The sequence below is a fragment of the Notothenia coriiceps genome, unplaced genomic scaffold (assembly GCF_000735185.1).
Source record: "Notothenia coriiceps isolate Sejong01 unplaced genomic scaffold, NC01 NC01_scaffold00037250, whole genome shotgun sequence".
Lineage (NCBI taxonomy): Eukaryota > Metazoa > Chordata > Actinopteri > Perciformes > Nototheniidae > Notothenia > Notothenia coriiceps.
Window position 1 is genome coordinate 603832 of NW_011369951.1, and position 13095 is coordinate 616926.

Consider the following 13095-nt stretch of genomic DNA (forward strand, 5'->3'; position numbering starts at 1 on the left):
GGCTAATGTTGGGCTATAAAGGAACTACAGCACGGTCACATGACTTCACGTCACCACCGCTAAGCTAAAGGTGGCTAATGTTGGGCTATAAAGGAACTACAGCACGGTCACATGACTTCACGTCACCACCGCTAAAGGAGGCTAATGTTGGGCTATAAAGGAACTACAGCACGGTCACATGACTTCACGTCACCACCGCTAAGCTAAAGGAGGCTAATGTTTGGCGTGATGACGTTTCTAAGTCCATACGTGTGGTATTTTGCTGACGTATTTTATGTCGTAGAACAGAAATCTCTTCAGCTTGAGTTAGCCACATACTTTATTTCAGGCTTACAATCAAAAACGCATTCAGAAAACCATTGACCTCCAGATGAGTTAGGACCATTCGATGGAATAAAGAAGCATCTCGTTCATAAATATTGAACCAGGTATTCATGCTCTCTTTACTCTTCATCACCTCCTTCTCTTTGTATCTTCCTCCTCTTATTTCCTGTGTCCTCCTCCTCCTATTTGCTTCCTGTCCTCCGCTCGCTGCAGTGACAGATAATCAAACGCCACATTAAACTTTAAAGCTGCAAACAAACACAGGAAATGGCTTCAGGTGGAGAAAGGAGGAAGAGAGGGTTTCTGTGGTCAAACATGGTGCAGAGAAAGTCCTCCAGATGAGCACGTTTTCTACTGCTCTGTATTCAGAGGGACATTTTGTACTTTATAGCTTTTGTAACAATAAGCTGTAGTGCAGCTAAGATATTAAAATGCATCATACATGAACATTAGATCGGCTTCACTGTTCCAACATTTGAGATAACAAGGCATTGCACCAATATAAAAACAAATCAGTTAGTTTAGCGTTAGCGCTTCTTCGTTAATAATAAGACTTGGCAGAAGAAGTTTGCTGATTGTTATGGTCTTATTGTTTGTGGTTTTTCCATCATTTGTTCCTATTGTTGTTTACATTGCACCCCACACTCATTTACTTCAAGTGTTATTAAATATGAACTGAATATTATAATGCAATCAGCATCGAGCCTCAAGTAGCACCGACGCTAATGTTCTGCTTGTGTGTGATCAGAATGCAGATTTAGATCTCACACACACACACACACACACACACACACACACACACACACACACACACACATACACACACACACACACACACACACACACACACACACACACACACACACACACACACACTAACGTAACTACTACGTATACACTACTACTATTACGTAACGTAAGTTNCGGTTACATTGGCGACACACTTCACCTCACATTGACTAAATACAGTATTGATTGTCCTTCCTCCTTATCTTCCAACCATTTGGACGCAGACATAACGATGTTGTTTAACAACCAGCGTAAACGGACCTTCGCGCGCTATCAAGCAGTGAGCGTGCGATGTGCTGTTCAGATGACGTCACATCCAACGGGATGCCATAAATAAACTACACAGAATCACACTACACACCTACACAATGATTACATTCAGGCACACTGTAGAATACAACCTCTTTGGACAATTGATATACTTATTGAAAACAAGCTACAAAATGTAATACCTTAGAAAATGCCGTTTAATACTTTTTAATAGCCTTAATTTTCGCTAAATTGATTCATCAACTTTTAATACTTTTTAAGACCATGCGGACACCCTGTAAATCCACTATCATAGTCATGTCCACTGCTTTGTTGAAAGAGCAAATAGGATATTGGGGCAGATGAGGTTCCTACGGTAGATTGTTGTCCACCAATTCTAAGGTTGATGCTTCCATCTCCAGACCATATACTCAACAAATGTCCTTGGGCAAGATACTGAACATCAAATTGCTCCCAATGTGCCCCAACAGTGTGGGAAGGTCTCCCTGAACAAGTGTATGGCAGCCTCTGCCTCTGTATGAATGTGTGTGAATGCTGACTTGTATATGTTAAAGCATTTTGAGGGGTCGCAAAGTCTGTAAAAACGCTTTAAACCTATTTACATATATGTATAACCCTAACCCTAACCATAGCCATATGTCCATCTTATGATGTTGGTCAAATCAGACGCTCACATACAAAGACAGTGATTGTTGCCTTGCTCCAGATACATTCTTACCTGTATTCCCAACATATAACCCCTACAGAATACCAAGATGGACAACGGGTTCACTCTCTCCCTGCTTATTTCTATTTTGCCCCCTTACCTAAACCTATACATATATGTTTATCTATTATGTTTATTTATATGTTTATGGTTTATCAACCAGGCCCCCCCCCCTACCTCACAGACCTGCTGCACCACCACACCCCTTCCCGCTGCCTCCGCTCATCAGAAGCCAACCTCCTATCCATCCCCACCCGCACCAATCACCGGAGGGACAGAGCCTTCTCTGTCGTTGCCCCCTCGCTCTGGAACTCACTCCCACAACCCATCAGAGACTGCACCGACCTCACCACCTTCAAAAAACTCACAAAAACTCACCTCTTCAATCTGGCTTTTCATGTGTGATTGTTTTTGTATTATTTGACTTTAACTTTAACTATATATTTATTTGTTGTTCCTTTCTTCTCTTTTCTTTTTTCTTCACTATTATCTGTAAAGCATCTTTGAGCACCTGTAAAAGCGCTAACAAATTAAATATATTATTATTATTATTATTTATCTTTTTTTGTGTATTCTTATTACTTACTACCCTACCCATTTTTCCTACCCTCAAACTAACCTTCCCCTACCCCCTGAATTACCCTCCCTTACTATAATTAATTTGTTCTCTTCTTTTTTCTTTTATAATTGTAATAACTTTGTATTTCTTAACCTTTATTTTTAGGCTATATTTTTTGTCATATCCAAAATCAGTCAGTTTAAAATAAATCACAAGATAACCCTAACCTAGTTGCCAGTGTTTTAGACTTTTGGATATTTTATTTCCCTAAACCTAGTCATTATGTCCATTTTATGATGTTGGTCAAATCAAGATTAGGGTTAAGGTAAAGTTTTTGTTTCACAAAATGTTCATTCAGAACTGCTGAACTTGTCATTAGGTTAGGGTTACCTGTATTACATAAAAACATACAACTGTGGTTACTCACGGGTTCAGTGATATCTCTATAGGCCGGTGTGTGAGATGGTGGAGTACTCCAGCCTCCTCCTTCAGTCCTTCAGCCTCTCCTGACTCACTGTGCTGAAGTTCTCATTAGATGATTCTTCAAAACATGAATTGCTGTGACCAAATGAAGTGCCAGTGCAGTGAGTGTTTCGAGAGGATGTGTAGTACATCTTACTTTAATGGAGGTCTTCTGAGTTTATCTCCATTCTTTGTGTTTTATACGTGGAAATCGTTCATCACTTACAACAAGTATGTTCTTGGCAATTGTTACAATTGAAGTATAAAAAGCGATTATGGTCTTGGTAACAAAGGAAGAAAGTGTTGACATACTTTAGCAAACAAAAGGAGAAGGTCAATGGTTTCATCTACAAAGAAGGGCTTTAGCACCATTTTCTTTCTTTGGGAAAAAATGAATACGCAGTTTATGTTCTTATTTATTTCATTGATAAAATACAAAAATAAACAACTAATTCCCAAAGCTAGGGCAATGTCTTCATAACTTTCATTTTGTATGACCAATATGCAATATCACTTTACTTTCACATAGCACACAGAAAAGCAGCACATCGAGATTGTTTTCCAAGATTGAGACAATCATTATGAGATAGTTTCTGATAACTTTTTGGTAACATTGTTTAACCAAGTAACCTTTACTAAGTATATTTAATTTGCCTTGCCCAAAGCATACCTGAAGCATACTTTAGATGCCTTTCTATGAATTATAAAAAAAAATCCTTGTTTATAATATGGTGTTTTTCATAATCGTCCAAAATCAAGTCAGTTTTGCTTCATTTTATGACAAATAGAACTGCAACGATCAAAAGACCCACAGAAAAGCTATGGCCAACTATTTTGAGAATCTAAAAATTGTTAAGAGTAATCTTTTAGTAAAATGCTGTTTTCAGCCTGTCGCATATGGATATTTACAGCTTTTTTTGTTTTGCATCACATCAAAGTGAATATCTTTGAGTTTTAACATGTCACATTGGGCTTTGAAAACTGGGATGGACATATTGTTCAAACATTTTAAATGACCAATGGATTCATCAGTGAATCTAGAAATTACCGGCAGAGTTATTTGCAGAACTGCCAAATATACCGTACAAACCAAATGAATTGTATCAAAACTCACAACTTTCTGTCCCTTAGTCGATCAGTATCCCTTCGTACGAATCATGGCTATAATGCGTTGGCCTGGAGGATTCGGTCATGACGATCCAAGGTCATGTTAAGGTGTAATTGAACATTTACAAAGAAAGGAAAACCTAAGCCACATTGTGACAAGTTTGTGTAATGAAGTTATGCTTATTATTGGCCTTTTGTCATCTTCTCAAGCTCTTATTGGGTTATCAGAGCATTTGGAGGACCGTGTTGAAAGCTATGAATCACTGGCTGCGGTTACACACTTTGTTATTTTTCTCCTCCAAATGTAACCACCATGATTGACCATTTCCATTGACAGATTAGTGCTCAATAACAGGATCTAAAGTCCAGTTTACATGCTCCAGAGTATTACCAAAGGATCATCCCTTTAGGGCGCAGAGGCCACTTTGGAAATTAATTCAGTAATATGATGTGGCGAGTACCATCAGCCCCTTTGTGCATTTCCATTTGAAAGAATATCCAATATACTGAGAGTTGCGGGGAGATGGAGTCCTCGCCCTCCTCTTCTTCTGCGTCTTGTGTCGGTCCCTCAGGGTGTCGCTTTTAAAGCCTTCAAATCTTTTCACACATTGTGTCGGCTGAAGGCTCACCTGAGGATGGGGCTGGACAGAACAGACTGTGCTGGCAGGCTGATAGGGCTGTTAAGGTTACATGGCCAGATGAGTGTGACTGTGTGTGTGTTTACATAGCCGGGGACTGGGACACTGTATGTATGTGTGTGTGTTGATGTGTCTATGTGCAGGCAAGCATTAGTAGGACTGGGGGTTCCTGAAAAACAAGAACACAAGCCGAGTGAAAATAATGGACCTATCTGCTTCTGCCAGACAAAGTTTACCAGTCTTCAGAATCAGAAATCCTTTTTTTACCTTTATACTAAATGTACAGAGTTACAGCAGCAAAGGTACTGTGCAGTTTAAATGAAAAAGGGAAGAGAGTAGACCAAATATATTAAATTGTAAGGTGAGCACTACACAAATAAGCAAAATCAAATAAGAACAGCATGGTTAAAAATAGCTACCAGTAATTTAAGTGAATATATTAAAGTATTCAAGGAGCTGGTAAAACATTGTAAATAAATTGTACAGTAATAAGGCATATTGAGTATATTGCACGAGTGTTGCAGTATTTAGATTTACACTCTTCTCGTAGCTTGTATCCATTTGTTTTTAATCAAAGTAGGGTATTTGGAAGACCTCAAGTTATATATTTTCCATAACATTTAATTGTAAAGGTTTTCTTGGTGCAGTGTTTAGCCTACATTGTAGTTTTCATGCAGTTTTTTGTCTTCAATGTATTAACCTTTCTGATTTCTGATGACGATACAGAAACACAAGGATTCGATTTTCAGTTTGTTTGATGCCATAGTTTGGCTTTTGCTTCCTGATATGGTACAATTGGCTCTGTATAAGCATACAAACAGTAGAAGAATATCAAATACCAGTAAACCAAAAAAAATACAATAAAACAAGTGGTTCTATTTTTTTTCATTTTAGAGTAATAGGGCCTCTTTAATGAAATCTATTTTGAAGTTTTAAAGATATGAGTAGTTACTAAAGCCAATGCTTGAATTCAGAAATACCCACCTATTTTATTTAAGATAAGATAAGCTAAGACTTTATTTATCCCGAAGGAAATGATTGTGCCACAGTTTAAAAAGATACAATTAACATAATAATTATAGTAACAATAACAAGAATGCAATACTCACAATAATTCTCTATTCTGTAAATCTTACAAATGACTATAACAGATTTATTTTCCTAGTTTAGTTTGATTCCTCAGACCATGATCTCTGTATCTCAGCCCAATACTACAGTCCAGGGTCAAACTTAACTTACCTAATTCCCCCACGATGAATAAAGTATTCTGATTCTCATGAACTCCTTTAAAAAGTGACCACCAGGTCATATACCTGTCCTATTCACACAACAGAACGTCAAAGTCCTAAGAGAGGCAATTTATAAATTCACAGCTTTTAAAACGATGATTAAAAGGTAATGAAAGCAAAATCCGAACTGTAGGCACTATGATCGGCTGCTACAGTCCTGCCACAGGCTCTGGCCTCTTTAGTGGTGTAAAGTTACTCACTAGATTTACTCAATTACTGTAGTTAAGTACACTTTTGTGGGACTTGGACTTTACTTGAGTATTTAAATGTGTTGCTACTTTGTACTTCTAAACCTATACAATTCAGAGAGTAATCATCGTGTACTTTTGTTCCACATTTATTTAATGCCTTTAGTTACTTTTCAGATATAGATTAATGATTAACAATATGATCATCACTTATATGAGACTTTAGTTTCACCTGGAGTCAAATCGACAAGCTACCTTGCAGTATACAAAGTATTTCAAATTAGCAATCATATATTTATAATCAAGACATAATATGTATTTTCCTGAAAAGGGCCGATCTGCATAATGAGTAATTTTACTTTTGGTACTTTAAGTTTATTCTGATTCTAGTACTTTTCTAATTAAACTTTAGTAACATTTTGATTGTAGGACTTTTACTTGTAACAGAGTATTCCTACACTCTGGTACTTCTGCTTTTACTTAAGTACAAGACCTGAGTACCTTTCCCTCCTCTGGACGGTAGCGGAACAAGATTAAATGATCCAACCTGCCCAGCATCCCTTGAGATTGGACTGTGTAAATGAGTGTACTTTTACGGTTGGTTGTGTGTGTGTGAGGTTTCTGGAGGCAGCTCAGTACTTGCCTGTTGTCCTGAAGGGATCCATCTCACGCTGAGCCAGTGTGGTGGCAAGGAAATCCGGTTTCATGCCAGCCCACCGCTCCCCCGTTGACCCTCCTGGCAACGAGGCGCTAACTGTCTGCCAGGTGAACCAACCGGGGGAAGGGAGACGCTGGCGCCTCCACCTCCCACACAGATAACCCCGCTCGCTCTCACTTTATCCATGCTACGCTTCTCGCGGCGCGGGCCTGCTCAGTATGGACGCCTACTGACAAGACTGTGTGACTGAGAGGAAATATCCACGCATTTATTCTGCTCATTGGAGATGATGGAATCCAATATAGTGCAGGCAGAGCGGCGCTTAATGCACTCATCCTTCGTGTGGGGTTAGGTGTGTGTGTGTTATCAAAGCTGCAAGGTGCAGCTAGTTTGAATGACTTTGTATACTGCAGGGTAGCTTGTGAATGTACTCCAGGTGGAACTAAAGTCTGATTTAAGAGTTGATTATATTTCACATCATTCATCCAAATCAACTCACTAAACGTATGACACATGCAGTGGATCTCAAAATTGTACTTTAGTAGTGAAATTGAGAAACTGTACTTTGATACTTTACACCACTGGTCCCAGTAATATAAGCTTAAATTGTTGACTTGTGTCTTGTTTTCATTTCTCAAATTTGATTTTACCGGAGTACTTTGTAAGAGCTTTCATACTGTGATCCGTGAGACAAGGACAGGAGGAATGAGATGGAGGAAGAGGAGCAGCACAGGATGGGGAAAGTGAGCCGACACGTCCTCTTATTACTCATATACCCTGATGCTCTCTGGGCTAGCATGTATGTGTGTGTTTGCACTGGAGGGGGCTGTGTGTGTGTGCCTCTATGCTGGAGTTTAACTTGTTGGAGCCAAGGGCAAATGGTAAAATGATGCAGACTGACAGGCTGCTGCGTTCTCTGGTCACCAGCCTGAACAACAGTCAGTCAGCTGCCACCAGCAGGCATCCTTTCAGACAGCTAGTCAGCGTGCAGACACAGTACATGTGAAACAATGGGCACAAAGGCAACTATTGGACAAGAGACAGGTCCTACGAGGGTTCATAGCTTATGTTGTTTACTTTTATTATAAGGAAGTTCGGTAACACTTTATATTAAGGTACACAAATGAACCATCAACTAGTTGTTAATTAACATGCATATTAGCAGTATATTGGCTCTTTAGTGACTACTAAAGAGCCAATATACTGCTAATATGCATGTTAATTAACAACTAGTTGATGGTTCATTTGTGTACCTTAATATAAAGTGTTACCGAACTTCCTTATAANAGACAACCAAAAGGACATAGGCGCTCGCCAACTTAAACTTTCTTTTTTACACTGTCATCTCATTATGTCCTTTTCTTTTCTCTGTAGAGGCAACAAGGAAGAAGTGGCCACACACACGAAGGGCCAGCTGGGTAGAGCCATCAACAACAAGCTGACAGAGCTCAGGGTTCGCCAAAAGCAGACTAAATAATTGACATTTATTGACAATAAATGTATGTTAATGACTTATACATTTTGTGTTTTGTATTTTTTTTATGTAGGTAGGCTATGTATAATCCTTGAACATAGGTGTAAATAAACATATATGCACATATAGGCTAAACTTATATGCGCATATATGTGAAACTTATATGCAAAAATAAATGTAATTTTATTTTTACATATATGTGCATTTATGTGAAACCTATATGTGAAACCTATATGTGCATATACACTGCACCCATATATGTACATATATGTGTGTGCATATATGTGCATATATGGATATATATGTACATATATGTTCAGAGATATATGTAATAATAATAATAATAAATGGGATTTATATAGCGCTTTTCTAGACCCAAAGACGCGTAGGGGTCCAATTTCGGATATGTCACATATATGTTAAACATATATGTGACATATATTAAAAATATATAGGTTCATATATATTCCTTCCATGTGTGTACTAAAGGCCAACATTTGAACTTGTATACGACAGAAACGCTGCATCGTGCCGCTCACCTCGAGCAGCTCGGAGACCACGGGCAGGCCCTCTGGGTTGCAGATGTCGATGGAATCGTCTCTGTAGGTCTTCTTCTTGTAGCGGATGTTTCCCAGGTGGAGGATCGCTGACAGCAGGGAGAAGATCCTGAAGAAAGAAGAAGAAAAAAGGCACTTATTGTTAAGACGTTTTCCTTGTTTTTGGGTAGTAAAAGTAATGTCCTATTGAGACTGTTTTACCACACTTGAATTCAGTTTCTCTGCTCAGGGATTCTTTATCAGGACACCTTGTAGGGTAACATCCTGTGGCATTTCTGCTACTAGATGTTTCTTTATATCCCAAAAGACTTTGTATCTGATTAAATATCTGTATCTATAACAGTTTATTCAGTTCAGAACAGGCTGCAAGTTATACTCCCAATTTCTGATTCAAGCCGAGCGAAGAACATGACTATACACCTTTTTAAATATTCAATACAAATGACTTTAATGACTTTAGGGACTCTATTTGTCTCCTGAAAAGGAGTAGTTTAAAATGTGGGAAATACAGTACTCTTATTTGTAATCTTTCTTTAAGTAAGATGAGAAGATCAATACCACTCTTGTTTGTTAATCAAATAAAAAACTATTAACCAGTGCCTGAAGGAAAATCCGATAAAGAGTGAGTAGTTACAGATAGATTTGTGTGTGCTTTAGAAAATAATCTTCCACAAGAAATACATTCCAGTAAACCACTTGACCCTGATTTTACAGACAGGGATGAGGTTTTGTGATCCTAGGCAAGACATTTATAGTCAAATGCAATGCTTGTTTTAGTTTTTTTATGTTGAATTTGTTGTCTATTATACTGGGACCATGTTGGAAAATCTCTTTATCTGTGGGTGCCTTTGTTTCTATGTCTTATGATTATCCATAATAGGAATTGGTCATTTATATAAATCAACAGTTGTACAGCTGATCTTACTGTTTGCGTGTGGTGGGTAAGAAGCCGACCATCTCCATGGCGAGCTGCAGCCGCTCAAAGTCATGTTTCAGATCCTCTCCTTCCACTGTGAAGCAGTCCTGCTGGTGTCAGGTGGGAACACACACACACACAGAGAGAAAGGGAGAAGAGAGAGACATCAGTATCATAATGGATTTCTTAAATACATTTTCAACATATAAACTTCTGCCTTAAACCTTCTGAAAACAATCCAAACTATTCCACTGCAAATAAAGATGACTTGGAGCTTCGTGAAACTAATGGACGAATGTTTCAGAGCTGAATGAGTCTATCTACTGTACACGTGTACTGAAGAATATAAATAAGAGTGTGTGAATATGTGGGACCAAGCAGGGTTTCCCCTCATATATCATCAGCTAATATATCAGGAAGTTATTGCACCATAAAATGAAATGAAATATAAAAAATATATATATCATGTAATCATTCAATCTAAGGTAGAACTAGGGCTGTCCCTTGTAAATCGATAAGTTTAATAACTGCTAGTTTTTGTTTTAAGACTAAAATTCAATTAATGTGTTAGTCGGTTTCCAACCCTACTCATCAGACGGCAAAGACCACATCTTTATTGGATAAGACCATCACCTACAAACTAAACTGTATTAGCAGTGATGGCCATCTAACACAGCTCAGCAGATGACTGATTAATTACTCAAATTATATAGTAGCTTGAAGAGGTTAATTATAGCAGAGTGGAAATGAAACACAAGCCACCTCTGTTAACACATTTTCTGGGGAAACCCCGCTTAGTGAGCATATGAATGCATTTCTGTGTCACTGGTAGACAGTAACATCATACAGTGATAGTAGCGTAGGAAAAAAGTAAGGTATGTAGATGCGTGTGTATACAGTGACAGTGTGTGTGTGTATACAGTGACAGTGTGTGTGTGTATACAGTGACAGTGTGTGTGTGTATACAGTTACAGTGTGTGTGTGTATACAGTGACAGTGTGTGTGTGTATACAGTTACAGTGTGTGTGTGTATACAGTGACAGTGTGTGTGTGTGTGTGTGTATACATTGACTGTGTGTGTGTGTGTGTGTATACAGTGAGTGTGTATGTGTGTGTGTGTATACAGTGAGTGTGTGTGTGTCTCCTCAGGCCTCCGGTTGGTCAGCATGTCTCTCTCAGGCTGTAATTAGCACATACCACAGCGAGCGGCCAGCGAGAGGAGACTCAGGAACCCATAATCCATACTCTCCTCTTCTTCTACGCTTTAACATTCAACACTCCTCTGCCTCTCCATTGTTTTCCTCTGGCTCCGAGCTACTCAGGAAGTGCGGAGCCAACAATCGGCGGGTTTCTCCTGCGAGCTTCTCCAATTGCAACAAAGGGGTTTTGAGGCTTCTCCAGCCACGACGAGACCCGTGTAAAAGGCAGTTTTCAAATTGCTGGGTATGTGAGACCTCAGTGCCAAGCAGCACAATGTGATACGTTTAAGGAAGTTGAGAAAATAAAGAGATCAATTTGGGCCTGTTGCGAGGGAATACTGTGGTTGAAAAGCAAAACCGTAGCTATTGGTGCTTCTTGAGAAAGGATGATTAGGAAACAATCTGCTCTTCTTTCAGATTTTAAACAAAGAATCTCTTCTCACTCATACAATTCTAACTGTTTGCCGATTGCAACACTTCTGGTGCAGAATTACACCAAATTGAGTCAAGCCCAGCTGACGCAGCACATGCAGCTTTTTAACAGATTCGCTCATGGATCCAGTTAAAAGTAATGCGCCGTCCGGCCGAGGCTTACTTACCATGACTTAATCATGATTTATGTTGACAAGGCACCCTGTCGATTCTGCGCCAAAAGCAGCATGCCACCCCGTCACTAGACATTCCACACGACCATAAACCATAGACACCAAAACAAGCACAAAATGCATTAAAAAAAAAAACACACAGCCACAGCGGCCCAGAACCAAACACCCGACTGCACACATCAAACATCCAGAACATGTTTGGTCTTTGGGATCTTAGTCAGTCTTTTATGAATTCACATTGGTTTATTTTCTATTTTCAGCTCCAGACATTGCATCTGGAGTCTGTGTACACACGTCTAAAGCACTGGGTGTCTCTATTTACTGCAGAGAGCCAACCCCCCCCCACTACATTAGCCAATGGAAGAGGTGAAGGGTTAAAAAGACCCAAAGGGCTGGTCAGATGCTCAGACAGCTGTCAAGAGCTGCGGTGTGCACATCTGTGAGTGTGTGTGAGTGTGAGTGTGAGTGTGAGTGAGAGAGAGAGTGTGTGTGTGTGTGTGTGTGTGTGTGTGTGTGTGTGTGTGTGTGTGTGTGTGTGTGTGTGTGTGTGTGTGTGTGTGTGTGTGTGTGTGTGTGTGTGTGTGTTTATGGGTTGACAGTGACATCATGGGATTGAAGCGGGGGACACAGACTGATGAGGTCATTGACAGAGCCTTGAGGGAGACAGCGTGTCAGCAAACAGCGAGGTGGGATATGAAAAAATATGAGATCGAGGAGCCGAGGGAACAAGCGTCAGCGAAGTTTAAGGAGTAGTTCAACAATTAGGAACATTATAGGCTTCCTTTGCAAGTGTGAGATGAGTCATGAGAGATACATTAAAATGTGTTTATTTTGTCTTTTGGGACAGCAAAGCAAATGTATTTCCATGTTGTGGCCCCTAGTAATAACAAAACAATTCAAAACAGCTTAAAATAAAACGAAAGAAGGCATTATGATAACCTATAAAATAAAAACAAGGCCATATAAGAAAAAAGGTTTTGAAGATGCTAAAATAAAATAGAGGATAGGAATTCAAAATCATGAAAAGAAACAAATATAGGCCTATGGGATCAGGGCGTGGTTAGCCTAGCAACGCTAAGAATGAGGGAAGTAGCTAGCCTGGTTTGCTAAAGCTGACTTGATAACATGATGTTGTTGTAGCTTAATGCGTTTAATCAATACATGAACATGGTATTTTTTTTAAGTGATTTTGACGGAGTTACATGGTCTATTTCTATCTGCCCATTGCTCATGTGGAGCATATTTTAGTAGGCTACATTGTGAAAGTTATCGTGTCACTCCAACTAAAAACAGAAATAGACCTTCTTACATTTTTGTGTTACGAAAACAAACTAAATCTGTAAAAACGACATCT